The sequence below is a fragment of the Lathyrus oleraceus genome, chromosome 2 (genome assembly GCF_024323335.1).
Source record: "Lathyrus oleraceus cultivar Zhongwan6 chromosome 2, CAAS_Psat_ZW6_1.0, whole genome shotgun sequence".
In the NCBI taxonomy this organism is placed as follows: domain Eukaryota; kingdom Viridiplantae; phylum Streptophyta; class Magnoliopsida; order Fabales; family Fabaceae; genus Lathyrus; species Lathyrus oleraceus.
The window spans coordinates 113,043,070-113,059,155 of record NC_066580.1 but is presented as its reverse complement, the minus strand read 5'-3'; positions in this window follow the sequence as shown (position 1 = coordinate 113,059,155).

Here is a 16,086-nt window from a genome sequence, read left to right as displayed (position 1 = left end):
CCAACAAAAAACCGTAGTTGCCCGAACTACAAATGCTCTGATTTCCTTATTGCACCATAAGGATACGTAGGCAGGAGATTGCTGTATCTTCGCGAGCACACTAATAAAAAACCTCCCCTTTTCCATTTTGAGGTCTTCACCCATATCTATCATCAATTCTAATTTCTCGAAGCAAGCAAATAACAATAAACTAACATTCAAATAGCAAATTAGACTAAAAGGTTCCCGTTGAGTACAACGGACGTGAGGGGTGCTAATACCTTCCCCTTGCGTAATCGACTCCCGAACCCGAATATGGTTGCGATGACCATTATTCTATTTTTCAAAGGTTTTATCGATATTTTCCTATTCCTTCATTGGAGTAAATAAAGTTCGGTGGCGACTCTGTTCGAACATAATTTTTCCGCGATCATTGCGAGGAATCGCATTTTTCGAGATGCGACAGTTCTCACGTCAGGATGGTAAGAATCACCTGATCACTGATTCTTTTACACTCTTGGGTAGTGTATATGAAGACCTTGAAGACTTTCAAGGAGGGTTTGTTCCAAGGAGGTGAAACCAATGTTCTATGTGATGTTAGAACATGTTGTTCAACAAGTATGCAGCTGCTGGTTGAAGAACAGATGTTTTTAGGTGTCAAACAAAGGGATACTCTTGTTTGGAACCTACTCCTGACCTGGAAGAGGAGACATCTGTGTGTGCTCAGTTGACAAGGGCAGGGTCAACCGGGTGTGTGCTCAAGAAGGTCACTCATAGAAGTCAGATCTCTAGAAGTGGAGTTGGTTGAGGTGTGACATTGTGCAATTTCCTGCTGGTTGTCTTACTCCTGTAGATTGATCAGAGTGGGATAGTTGTTCCCTGAAGTACTGTAGTGGTGGAAGACAAGTCCCCTGAATGTTAGAAGTCAATATTGGGGTAACCTAATTACTATATCATTTAAGAGGATTGGAACCATGAATCTTGTTGTTCAAACACCACGTTCAGAAGTGGCAGTTCTTTCAAGGAGTGAGAATATGAAGATTCAGAGGTTGGTTGAGGTAGTGTGCTCTGGCAATGCATATCTACTATGGACTGGTGTTGATGTCTTTCACTAGTACTTATGGTCAGCTGAAGTCTGATTGGTGTGATTGGAGTATGTATAGGTATAACTCATAGAGTTAGGTGCCACCGGTAGGGATGGTGTATGTCATGTTGAGACATGTCTGTACAATGCATGGATATTGGTGTGAAGTTTCCATGATTGTTAATTTGAGGGGGAGTTTTGGTTAACCTCCTCACATTTGGTCAGCCTAAGGTCTGGTTGGCTGTTGACCTGTGTCATATGGGTTCTGGTGGTTGTGTGACACACTTGCAAGGAAGAATTTATCTCTCTCATTCCTAAGGGTGAATTTAATCTGAGAAGATTTTCAAAACCGTTGAAGTGCTTGCAAGCAGAAGATGTTGACACTAGAAGAGTATGTTCAAAGTAGTCTTATGGTGGAAGTATCTGAAAGGAATATTGGGAAAGGATTTAAGATCAATGTCAGCTTGTGCCAAGTACAAGTATTTAATTGATTATCCTTGGAGCTCAAGATATCTGATGTTCTTAAAGATGTTGGAACATCTCTTCTTCAAGACCCTGTGCAGAATCACAGGAAGGATAGTACATTGGCTTATGATCTATCTCTTTGGTGGCAGCAAAAGCATATGATCTCTGAAAAGGTTTCCTGGCAAGAAACATGTTCAGCCTTGGTATGTACAAGAAGAAGAAGACATCATAGTCTTGATGGTGGTTACTTGGATCAGCTTATTCCTGATCTAGGTAAGGAAGTGCATTGGCTAATGCACACTATGAAGTTAAGAACAAGTGGCAGCTTTCTTAACATCATGGAAACAGTCGTGCTTTAGGAAGTAGAATCCTTGGTATAGCTGAAGGGTTAGTTGCTAACTGGTCCTTCTGAAGACTCATGCACCAGAGTGTCTGATGTCTTTGGAGAAGAAGCAGGGATTCATCAAGGTGTGAACTTGGATGACTTAACTGCAAACCTGCAGGATGGAGGTTGTTTACTCAAACTTGGTTCCACAATCAAGTCTATGAGAACATTGAACTCTTGTTCTGTGAAGGGAGGAAGCTCTTTCAAGTGGCAGAAGAAGGAGCTGAATTCAACAGCTGGATGTCAAAACACAATGTTGTGACATTTGGTTCAACATCAGATTCTTGGTTGGTGAAGTGGCACATCAACTTAAGATAGAAGGGTCTGCAGGGTTGTAGATTGGACACTTCAAAAGGCTTGAAGTTCAAATCTCACTTGGAAGGTCAGAATATCTTTGGGAGAAGTCTGATAAACTTGGAGAGGTCAAAAGGTGGCATTTGACTTTTTCATATGAGGATTCATGAAGGAGGTAATCAACCACTGGCAGTTGGTCTACCTCAGAAGTGAGTTCGAAGAATCAAGATAATCAACATATGGCAGCTGATTATTCTTGAGGAAAGTCTGAGACGAATTACTTTTGAGCAGAAAAGTATTAAGTTGAAGACAAAAGGAGGTGTTTTCTATTCATCCCTTGGAGCTTGTGGTAGGAGTTCTGAGCCATCTATGGAAGATTATCTCTTGTAATGGGATGAAAATGTATATGTCCCAATGTATGTCTGGGTTCTTCTTGATCAAGCCGGTGACTCAGTGATATCTGAAGACTATCAGATGGTGTGCCTTGTCTTGTTATGAAGGATGTCCCAACTGATGTTAGAACATCTTGTGAAGTGGTCTTCTGTTCTGGTTAGAAGAGAGATTGACACAGAGTGTGAATGTGTTTAGCTAAGAGGGTTGAACAGAGGGTGTGCTCTTGAAGACATGAAGATGCGTCTTATGTTTTTCATTCATCAAGTGGTCTGGATTCTCTTTGAATCAGGAAGTATGTGAAGGTCCAACTTTGGGATGTTGGATATGCCCATGTGTGATCTCCAAGTTTCAAGAGGAGAGTGGGTTGTTCATGACAGGGGGAGTTCTGTCTGTGTGCTGCAAGAAATCATCAAGCTTGTGGTCTACGTATTCTCAGATAACTAGATATGGCACCTTGTCAGTTATCAGGATGTTGTGATGTATGTCAAGGAAGAATGTCTGACCGGATGTCATGACATTGCCCTGAACAATGCTATAAATTCCTTCTGAGTCTTAAAGTCATTAGGAATTATAAGGGTGATGTGTCAAATTCTGATAAATCAGAATAAGCCTGATGGCTACAGCTGTGTGGTACAGGGGGAGTAACCATCTGCTGAAGTGTGGGAATTTGGCTGTAGCAGTGCCAGATGTCAAGTCTCTACTGGAGGTATGACAGGGGTCTTGGGAAATGTTGAATACTGGCAGAATGCAGGAAAAAGCCGCGTGGAATGTTAAGACATCGCGTGCAACGTGTCTGACTGCATATATGGAATAGTCTCCATGCACTGGAACTGCTGTTTTGGAAAAGAAACAGTCAAGAGCTATAAAAGGTATTCAAAGATAGTCTGAGATTTTGTTGGTGATTCTCTGACTGTTTCTCAGCAAAAATTAATGAATCTTGACCAAGCATTTATTCCTACCGTTAATTCCTAAGCACGGGCTGGACTATTTAAAGGATGTAATAGCCCTCTTCTTCTCACAAGTGAAACACTCCATTCCCTCAGAATCATGGGGTATGTTAAGGTTCGGGCAAGCTGCGCCTGGATCTAGTTTTGTGAGGGGTGCCTTTACAAATGTTTAGCAAAAAAGGGGGAGAGAAATACAGTCCTGGGGTTGAGAATGTACCAGAAGCAAGCTAACTGTGGTAGCAAACAGAAGTGGGTGTCAGGCACAAAATCCACCAACTGGGTATACCACTTGTGTCTTGTGATCTGAGTTAAGAAGACAGATGTGCCTTGTGATCTGAGTTACATTGTCTATGTACTCAGCATTACATATTCTTCAGGAAGCTCTCCTATTGAGGGGAAGGGTTCTGGTACAACTGATTCTGGTACCTCTACTTTCTCATGTACACCAACTTTGGTGTTTGTGGTGGTGGAGTCAATGACAGAGATGAAGAGCATACCCATAATGGGATGTTTTGTCCAGTGTAATGTTTATTTGTTTTAGCTAAAATTTGCCAAAGGGGGAGATTGTTAATACCTTAGGATTGGGATTAATTTTGTAAAACAAATAATGTAATCATCTCTGTTGTTTTAATATGTTGGGTTGAAGAAGTTCAACATCTGGACCAACATGTCATGTACAATGTCACGACATCAAGCCTATGACATCGCACATGTGTAGAAAACTGAATTAATTAATTCAGTATATATTTCTAGGATTAGCAAGGATATCTGGTGAATATCCTAACTCCCATGTGGAGGTCTTAAAGACTTAATCAGAATATATATAGGCTCTAAATATGGAGATATATATGGAGAGATTCTAGGATTGAAGACCTTGTTTGTAGCAGAATTTTTCTGCTGAAGTTGTAACAGCAAAGAACAAGTCTGCTGCGATTTCTGAAGGCCCAAATCCAGTTGGGTGATTAGGTTATAAATAGCTAATTGTAACCTAGTATTTGTAAGCCTCTTAGAATGAATTTTTAGGGGTGTGTGTAAGGTAAACCTCCCAATCTGTGGGAAGGTTACCATGTGTTTCTCAGTGGTCAAAGCTGAGAGTGTTTGTAACTCAAAGCCTGTAGGCAAGAGTGATTTTGTTCTTGAATGAAGTTGTGAAGCAAGTTCAAGGTGTGTTAACATTACATTGTATTTGTAGTGATAGGAATGGAAACTGGAGGTTTCTATCTAGGAGTTCCTAGGTATAGATTGCATTGGGTAGGGATTAAGTGAAGAGTTATAAACGGGGGAGTTTAACTCTGAATTAATACTGCTAATAGTGGATCTTCTTCCTGGCTTGGTAGCCCCCAGATGTAGGTCATGTTGGACTGAAGTGGGTTAACAATTTCCTGTGTTTGTTTTCCTTCTGCATGTGTTTTTATTACTTTCATAACTCAGCTGGTATTCCAGTCAGCTTATCAAGATGATAACAGATCTGGTATATAGCCTTCTGTTTGAATGTCAATCAGAATGTTGTAACATTCATTAGTGACAGCGTATACTGAATAATAAGCAGGTTAATTTCAGTTCAGTATTTATTTAAGTCTGTTCTTTTCAAGGATAACAGACCTGGCCGAAGGATCATTGTGAAACTGTCAAACTGGATGTTTTGACAGTTGATACTGAAAGCTGATACTGAAGTAGAGACTAGTTGGTCTTTTACAGTACTGCAAACTTAGCACAGTCCGTTTCCAGGAACATAACAGAACCAGCATATGGTCTGGCTGTCGAACTGAATGTTGTGACATTCATTCCCAACAGCATGTGCTAAAGTGTAGGATGATTGGTTTTTCTGTTTCAGTATTTTTCTCAGGCCATTCTTCAGGGATTCAACAGCTGAGCTAAAATCCAGGAAACCAACTACTAACCTACAATTAATGAACCTAACAAATAGCCTAGTTGTTAGCAATCTAATAAGTGGTAATTAGATTAACGTGTTCAACCTTTAATTCAGGAAATACAAGAAAAAGACAAACACACTGGAACAAGGTAACAGATGATGTCCAAAATCTACAGTAAGACATCATGCGGATAACTGTGTAAGAAAACAACAGAAGTGAGTGCTAGGATTGATCTATGTTGAGTCTTTCTTCCTGATGCACAGAACCAGGTGTTCATCCATTCTAGGGTGACATAGAATGAGATGTCGTGACATCTGTGAACGAGTGCATATTAGTACAGTGGTTAATAACTGTCTTGCTGTATTAGTTACAATGTTAGATCAGATGTCATGACTTGGAGTAGAACATCTGAATTCTGACTACACCAGAATTTCACCATGCACATCCTTTTAGGATGATATAGCGGCAATCCACCTTGTGAACCAAGAGTTTTTTGGCTTGTACCCAAACATTTAATTCCTTCTTTTTTGGATAAGACTCTTGTTTACTCTTCAGTTCAGAGTCTATTTCCTTCATGGATCTAAGATATTCTTCTTCTTTTATTTCAAATTGATTATTCCCCAGCCAGTGATACATTATTCCTTGTACTATGCAATATTGCAATCAATCCTTGAAGTGGTCTTTGTCTTGTGAGTCCCCGTTGCTTAGACAAATATCTCTCTTTTTGTTTCTACTGCAGCTAACCTTTGAAATTAAGTTTGTCTTGTGAGCCCCTGCTGCGTAGACAAATACCCATGTTACCATTCTGTTGGTGCAAGTTATACTTTTCAACACTATCAATCTTTTTCCTTTGTTCTTGTGGTTCCATGAACTACGAATGCTCTGACTTCCTCATTACATAATGAGAACACGTAGGCAAGAGGATGCGAATCATTGGAAAGCACATTTCTAATTATTCCTCCTACCTTAGGGTATTTTCCATTCATAATCTACCTTCATTCACTCCATGTGATATACTACTTTTGAGCCAAATACATTATCTCTTTGAGCTTCATCTTGTGTCACATTGTGAATGAAGAGTTGTTTGTGCTGTGAAACCAAACACTTAATTCTATTTGTTTTCGGTTATACCATACGTGGCAGACGCTTCCGGCTATCCCACATATTGGTCAACACCAATTTTACTCTTGGGTTCAGATTTCACCCCTTGTTGGAGTTCAAACAACATTATCCTTCGGTTCAGACCATACCTTTATCACAGCTTCTTTCACCTCCCACCATTAGTTCCATGAATTATGGAGCTCTGAATTCCTTATTGCACTATAAGAATACGTAGGCATGAGGGCCATAATCCTCTCTGAACACTTTATCTATTCCATTATTTTCCCTTATTCTTTCGCGAGTAATATTTAGATATAACACTCATTCGAGCAAGAACAATCAAAGTGGTTCCCATGGAGTACCATGGACGTTAGGGATGTTAATACCTTCCCCTTGCATAACCAACTTCCTTACCCAGTATTCTCTTTCCCCGGGTTTTATCGATGTTTTCCCTTTCCTTCGGAAATAAATAAAGTTTGACAGCAACTTTGTTGTATGTTCGAACGTGCGATGCGTTCGGGTATATTTCTGCTAGCTTCACCCTAATGATTTCATATTATACAGGAAAGGGTATGAAAATTTGGATCAATGTCCATAATATGGTGAGTCGCGCTACAAGTTGAAGAACAAAAATGGTGATGGCAATGACAATGTTAGTAAGAAGCGCCCTCCTGCAAAAGTATTATGGTACTTGCCAATAATTTAGAGGTTAAATAGACTTTTCGCTAATGCAAATGATGCCAAAAAATATTATATGGCATGCATATAAAAGAAAATATGATGAAAACATTCTCCATGTAGCTGATTCTTTACAATGGAAGAAATTGATTCAATGTTTTTGGATTTTGGCCTTGAGCCAAGAAACCTTAGGCTTGGCTTGCCACAGATGGAACGAACCCCTTTGGTAATATGAGCACTAACCATTCTTCGTGGCCTATTCTTATCACAATTTACAACATATATCCTTGGTTGTGAATGAAAAGCAAGTATATGATGTTACGTATATGATTTCTTGACCAAGACAACCTGGAAACAACATAGATGTTTATCTAAGTCCATTAACTGAGGATTTAAAACTTTTGTGGGATAAAGGTGTTTACGTTGATGATGCATGTTCTGGTGAAAAGTTTAAGATGCATGCAATGTTATTCTGCACAATCATCAACTTTCCTGCATATTGTAATTTGGTTGGATATGGTGTCAAAGGACATACAACGTGTCCTATATGTGAATCTAATACCTATTTTCACCAGCTTGAGTTTGGAAAAAAGACTGTTTACCTTGGGCATCAAATATAAAACCCAACCATCCTTATCGTAGATTTCAGAAGGCTTTCAACGGAGAGAAGGAGTTTGAAAGTGCTCATACACCTTTAATTGAAGATGAAATTTATCAATGATAAAAATACCTTAATGTTGTCTTTTGAAAGAAAAAAGACGATTTGGTTGAGAGAAATATTTGGAAAAAGAGGTCGGTGTTCTTTGATCTTCTATATTGGTCTAGACTTGATGTAAGGCATTATTTTAATGTGATGCATGTGGAGAAAAATGTGTGTGACAGTTTGATAGTAACACTTTTAAACATTCCAGGAAAGACTAAAGATAATAATAATTCCCGTTTAGATATGGTTGAGATGGGTATACGACAACAATTGGCTCCAGAAGATAAAGGAAAAAGATCTTATTTGCCTCTGGCACGTGACACTCTATCTAAAAAGGAAAAGAAAAGTTTTTACGAGTGTTTGCATAATATCAAAGCCCCCCAGGGTTACTCTTCAAACATCAAGAAACTTGTATCAATGAAAGATCTCAAGTTAGTTGGCTTAAAATCTCATGATTGTCATGTCCTGATGCAACAACTTCTACCAGTGGCTATCCATGGCATCCTTCCAAGAAATGTAAAAGTAACTATAACCAGATTTTGCTTATTCTTCAATTCTATATATAATAAATTTCTTGATTTCAAAAAACTAGATGAATTAGAAGGTGAGACTGCAATAATATTGTGTCAATTGGAGATGTATTTTCCTCCATCATTTTTTGACATAATGGTTCACTTACTTATTCATCTAGCCAGAGAAAACAAATATTATGGTCCGGTTTATTTAAGGTGGATGTATGCTATAGAGTGATACATGAAGATATTTAAAGGATATACAAAGAATCATCACCGGCTGGAAGCTTTTATCGTTGAAAGGTATATCACAAAAGAAGCTCTTGAGTTTTGTTCAAACTATTTGTTGGAAACAGAGTCTATTGGAATTCCAAAGTCTCGTCATGCTGAAAGATTTGAAGGTAGAGGTACTCAAGGTTTAAATGTTAAGCCAATGGTTCGGGATGTAGTACTTCAAGAACATTTCTATATTTTGAATAATCTTAGTGTAGTTGTGAAGGAAAATTGTGATCCAAAACGCAGCAGAAATTAAAAGTTTTCCTTTAGTGATCCTTGTGAATGGGCATGATCAGTGATAGAAATCGTTACCTCTTGTGGCGACTGAAACCTTTGATGCATATCTAAGGAGTGATCACGGGTGTTGAATGGTGACAATTCCTCTACTCATTCCACACGAACGAATTCCTTCAGTCCCAGTGCTAACTGCTACAAATGAAGGCTTTGAGTGTGTGTGTGTGTGTGTGTGTGTGTGTGTGTGTGTGTGTGTGTGTGTGTGAGTGTGTGTGTGTGTGTGTGTGTGTGAGAGAGAGAGAGAGAGAGAGAGAGAGAGAAACAAAATTTCATCAAGTGAAATGGTTTTATTTATAGAACCACTTGTGTGAGATGCAAGCTAAAAAGTCCACTTAAGTGTATGTGGCCCATATCTTATGGTATACCGAAAAGCACTTAAGCGAGTGGTATCTTACCATATTTCATATTCTACTTAAGTGAATCGTACCTTACGATGTTCTACAATTCACTTAAGTGCACCGTACCTTACGGTGTTCCTTATTTACTTTGCTTATCATCAATCCGTCCTTTTGCGTGTGGCCCTGTAGGTTTTCGTGATATTGGTAATTATATTAAATCACGTATTTAATATAATAAACAGTGAGCGGTATCTAGCAATACATCACTGCTACCCAAGACACGAAAATGTCATGTGATCTGACAAATCCCTTTTTGTGATAATACTTATGTATACAATTACCCTTTTTGCCCCTATGTCTATATTGAACATAAGGCATAGACCGTGTCATCCTTGTCCAGTTCAATATTGGTCCCTTAGACATTTATCCTGTTACGCAGGATGGGCAAATTCCATCTAGGTCACTCATGTCCCTCAACATGCTTCGTGGAGTATCCATCAACTGTCTTTATGGTCATCCAGTTATGAACAACGTTTGATCAGCAATAAAGCACTTGACTCTACATATAGGGTCCATAGTGGTTTCAGGTCGAAGGGTGGTATACACAACTATCACCATGAGAATAACTTATGACACTTGCATAACATTCTATGTAGTATTCTCATAGCGGGTCAATCCAGTATAAATATACTCCTAATATTCATACATGTGTGTAAGACTTGATAACTCCTTATCCATGATCCATGAGATGTGATCATCAGTCTATATACATAATAGTTTTAATGCTTTAATGTTATCCCACTTCATAACAAAGCTCGACTACGGATGCTTTAAGAATAATATCCTTATGTTTAATGGGATCTCATGATTAAGTCACACTTGATACATTAAATGGATCAACTATTTTAGGGACTTTATTAAATAAACATAATAAAGAAGAAGTCTTTTATTAATAAATAATTCAATACAAATACCAAAAGTATTGGCCTCTAGGACTTACACCAACAAGTTGAACCTTACATAGCTGCTCACAAAAAAACTATAAAGAAAAAGTATCCCCGAATGAATGACAAGTTGTTGTTGACCCAACATAACAAGGAATTCATAAGTTGGTTTAATATGAGGATTTCTAGTGATGATTGTACATTCAAGACAATTAAATGGTTATCGTGCATGCCAAAATTTACTGTGATAACTTGGACGGAATACGAAATTTCTAATTATTCCTTTTATAAAAAAGCAAAAGATGATTGTAGTACAATGCAAAATAATGGGATTATGGTTAAGGCCGAATCCAAGTATTTCTCTAGTTCGAAAGATAAGAATCCAATTTTGGAAACTTCTACATTCTATGGTTTTATTGAGGAGATTTTGGAGATTGATTATGTTACTTTCAAAGTGTCTTTATTTAAATTCAAGTGGGTTCCCAATAACAATGATGTCCAAATTGATGAGTTAGGATTCACACGGGTTGATCTTGGCAAGGCAACTTATAACACCGAACCATACATCATGGCTACTCAAGCAAAACAAGTTTTTTTATGTGACATACCCTTCGGACTTTTCGAGGAGATGGTCAATTGTTCTCAAAGGAAAACACATTCCTCCTAGTGATGATGAAATTTTTGATATTCCTTCCACTTCTTCTTATGCAACAAAAGTGCCTAATTCATATGAGGAAGTTGATCGAGATGATGTGCATGCTATTCGTAACGATCATCAAGAATGTATATGGAAAAATTATAAAGTAAGTACTTTATATTCCTCATTCATAATTTATTGTATGTTATAATTAATAATAATGTTGTTTTCTAACAACTATTATTATTTGAAATTATAGGTGTTTAAAGTCAAGACACCAAGACAACAAGATAATATTATTTGTTGTAATGATGTGTACATTGCAGGTTATTTTGTCCATTTTGGTTTTGATGTAATATACAATTTTTGGTTCCTAATAGAATTGTGTCATTGATGTAATACATTTTTTGGTGTAATTCAATTAAAAAATGGTCGTATTGTTGTTTCTAGTCTGATATGATTAAAAAATATCCAGGTTTAAAATTTGAGTTTGCTGTAAAATTGAAATATATATATATATAAAAAAAGAAAATTATATCACAACAGTTTTTAACTTAATCATTGTTATAAGCAAAGTGCATTATCCAAAATAATAAAAGGCATGAATTACTTTGTTGGGATTCGAATCCAGGACCTATAAATTATTTCATAATGGTTGATTGAATAAACCGTTGTTATAGGTAGTGCGCTACCTAACTTATAACTATGATCTGTCGCCCATTGTTGAAACCATCATACATACAACCACACGCTACCTAACAACGGGCATGCAACCGTTATTATATGTGTTTCTCAACCGTCATTATACGTGTTTTCCATAGTAGTGGAAGAAAGAAAATCTTTCATCTCCAATAGAAAAAGTTTTGGTACAACCTATTGAGGAAACGAGCAAAAAGGACGATGGTGTTGAGGTAAATGAGTTAGTTTTACAATTTCAAGCAGCTCAATTGGATATTAATTTTTTGAAGAGTTATGAGGAAGTAGTGAGGAGAAACCAACAGAACCCGGACTAAAAGAACTCCCCGAGCATATGAAATATGTTTTTCTAAGCCAAGGAAATAGGCACCCCACAATTATTAGTAGTACTCTGTCAAAAATTGAAGAGGAAAAGTTGGTATTAGTACTAAAAGAAAACAAAGAAGCATTGGGGTGGAATGTAGCAGATTTGAAAGGTATTAGTCCAGCATAATGCATGCATAAAATAAAACTCCACGAAGAATTTAAACCAGTTGTTTAACCTCAACAACATTTAAATCCAACCATGAAAGAAGTGGTAACAAAATAAGTCCTTAAGTTACTTGAAGCAAGTATGATTTATCCTATTTCTGATAGTTTGTGGGTAAGTCTAGTGCATGTAGTTCCAAAAAAATGTGGCACCATTGTTATTCGTAATGAAAAAAATGAATTAATCCCAACTCGTACTATTATGGGATGGAGAATGTATATTGACTATCAAAGGTTAAATTTAGCTACACAAAATGATCATTTCTACTGCCATTTATGGACCAAAATGCTCGAGAGATTAGTTGTACAAGCTTACTATTATTTTCTGGATGGATATTCGGGGTATAACCAAATTGATGTAGATCCCACTGATCAAGAGAAAATCGCATTCACATGTCCATTCAGAGTTTTTGCGTATAGGAGGATGCTATTCAGACTATGTAACGCGCTAGCATCGTTTCAAAGGATCATGCTTTCTATTTTTTCTGGCATGGTTGAAAACTCAATAGAGGTATTTAGGGATGATTTTTCTATTTTTTGTAAATCTTTTGATTGTTGTCTTGATCGATTGAATGATGTCCTTAAGACATGCACCGAGACAAACTTGGTTTTGAATTGGGGAAAATGTCCTTTTATGGTAACTGAAGGTATTGTGCTCGGACATAAAATTTATGCTAAAGGCATTGAGGTCGATCAATTAAAGATTGAGGTGATAGAAAAACTTCAGGCGAGATAAATGTTAAAGGAGTGAGGAGTTTTCAAGGTCATGCAGGTTTTTATAGGAGGTTTATTAAGGATTTTTCTATAATTTCAAAACCCTTGTATAACCTGCTGATAAAAAAAATGAATTCAACTTTGATAAAGATTTCCTAATCTCTTTTTCCATCATAAAAAATAAGTTGACAACCGCTCCTGTAATTGTGTTTCCTAATTGGGAGCTACCTTTTGAAATTGTGTGTGATGCCAGCGATTATGCAGTTGGCGCCGTTCTTGGCCAAAGACACGCAATTTTTTTCCAGGAAACTTACTATGCTAGCAAGGTTTTAAATGATAATCAAGTTAATCACACCACCACTGAAAAAGAATTGGTAGCAGTATTATTTTCTATGGAAATTTTTTTCCATTATTTTATTGGTCCCAAGGTTATTGTTTTTTTACAGATCTTGCAGCTTTGAAGTAATTATTCAACAAGAGTGACTCCAAACCAAGATTTCTAAGATGGATTCTTCTGTTGCAAGAATTTTATTTTGAAATCAAAGACAAAAAAGAGGTAGAAAATGTGGTGGCAGATCACCTTTCATGGTTAGAAAAATGTTGAAGTGACAAAAAATAAGCAAGGTATTACGGAAACCTTTTCGGATGATAAACTAATGGCGATTAGTGAAAGACCATGTTTTACAAATATGGAAAATTATAAAGCGACAAATGTCGTACTAGAAGAATACATTTGCCCACAAAGGAAACGCTTCTACAAAGAGGCTAATTTTTATCTATGGGATGACCCATACTTATTCAAGAGAAGCCCTGATGGTTTACTTCGCAGGTGCGTGACAATTATAGAAGCGGATAGCATTATGTGGCATTTCCATAGCTCAACATATGGGGGACACCATAATGGAGAAATAACATAAGCTAAGATACTACAAAGTGGGTTTTGGTGGCCTAATTTATTTAATGATTGTAAGTTATATGTGTTTACATGCCCTTAATGTAACAAAACATGTAACATCTCCAAACGAGACGGAATTCCTTTGAATGTTATGCTTGAAGTAGAATCATTTAATTGTTGGGGAATTGATTTCATGGGTCCATTTCCCTAATCAAATATGTATATTTATATTCTAGTATGTGTTGATTATGTCATTAAGTGGGTGGAAGACATTGCTTGTAGTGCTAATGATGCACATACTGTTACTAATTTTTTGAAAAAGAATATTTTTGCCAAGTTCGATGTACCCAGGGTGCTAACCAGTGATGGAGGGACACATTTTCGCAATAGATATTTGGAAAGGTTGTTGGAGAAATATAATGTCAAACATAAGGAGTCAACACCATATCATCCACAAACATGTGATCAAGTGGAAGTATCGAATAGACAACTAAACCAAATCCTGGAGAAAATTATGGCCGTATCGCGAAAGGATTGGTCAACAAAATTAGGAGACGCCTTATGGGAATACATAACAGCTTCCAAAACGCATTTGGGTTTTCCCCGTATCAACTGGTGTATAGGAAAGCATGTCATCTTCCTGTCGAATAGGATCATAAAGCATATTGGGCAGTAAAGTTCCCTAAGTTTTGATGAAAGGTTGGCTGGACGGAAGAGGTTATTGAAATTGGATAAATTTGAAGAAATATGATTGTCCCAATATGGAAATGCGTTGATTTATAAGGAAAGGACAAAAATATATCATGACGAGAAACTTGTTCGGAGGAACTTCTAAGTAGGCCAGCAAGTATTACTGTTTAATTATGGTTGAGATTATTTCCGGGAAAGATGGAGTCCAAATGGTCAGGACCATTTGTGGTTACTGAGGTTTGTAAAAGCAGAGCTATTGAAATTCAAGATCATGGTGACATGAGAAAATTTAAAGTGAATAGACAATGAATTAAGCATTATTATGGAGGAGAGAATCCAAGTGAAAAAGATTAACTAATATTGTCAGACCCCTGATTGTTATCGTCAAGCTAATGACGGGAAAGAAGCGTTGGATGAGAGGCAACCCATCATTTTTAATCAGTTTTTATTTTACATAATTTACTTTATTTCTATTCAAGACCATCCTCAAGAGGAATTGGCTACTCAAGCGTAACCCTAAAATGCAGATCTATGTTGTCTTTAATAAACAAGTTTATAGTTATTTTGTTTTTCTTTCTTCATATTTATAAGTTTGGCACTTTAGGATTGAACAAATGATCCAATAGAAACTTGATCATCTCAATATCAACTAGCAACTTGTAGGCGGAGGATGAGAAAAGAATCAACGAACTTGTACTCAACCTACAGATACATCATCTAGTAAGGTTTGAGCCAAATATTTCCATTGTTCATTTTTTTCTTTAAGAGTGTATCCATGCATTATTATCTTATTTGGTTTGATATATTTTTTATTAAGTTATCTGGTTTAACCGACACATACTGAGGTAGTTTTTTGTTTATAACTTTGAGCCTTTTTAAACCACCATGTAGTAATAGGTATATCCATTGCTAACCACTTTGAGCCTTAGCCTTTCTTTCGGTGACGTAGCCTAAAATTCTTAGCTATATTACTTGAAATATCTTTTCTTTCCAACCTCTCTTTGGAGTTAAATAGGAGTATAGTTCCTAAAATATATGAAAAAGATTAAGTTTGAGGTTGCTCTTGGAAGTGATCAAAGTTTTAAGTTTGGGGTTGGGGTACTAGAGAAGATGGTCCAAAATTTCAAAAACATTTGCGAAAAAAGAAGTGGAAAAGGGCACTTCTTAAAAAAAGAGAAAAGTAAAGAACGATATTATAAGAAGGACCAAAATTATCTAGTAACGTCATAAAGGAACAAAGAGGTTTGATGATAGAAGGAGAACTAGGTACCTAAATCCAAAGGTTTAAACCTACTTTCCTCAAAATATCCTACCCAAACATAAGCCAAGTTACAACCTGAAAAGACATCTGATGTGTGTGTTATGATTTCTATGATGAACTCTATTAGAACATGATCAAGCTAAGTATAATTGATTTTGCATATTGATTGAGAGATCACCACATCCTTTGAGTAAGTTATAGTGAGCTAAGAGACAGGTTGAGTACTCGTAAATGTTGAGGACGTTTTCCGAATTCACCGGATATAAGTTGGAAGCTAGAACAATGGTCAGGTAAAAGAAATATTTAATTTGGTGATGCTCGACTATTATTGTGAGACTTGTTGTCTGTTGAAATGTGCAGTTGTAGGTGAGTTACTTAGGACAAGCAATTATTCAAGT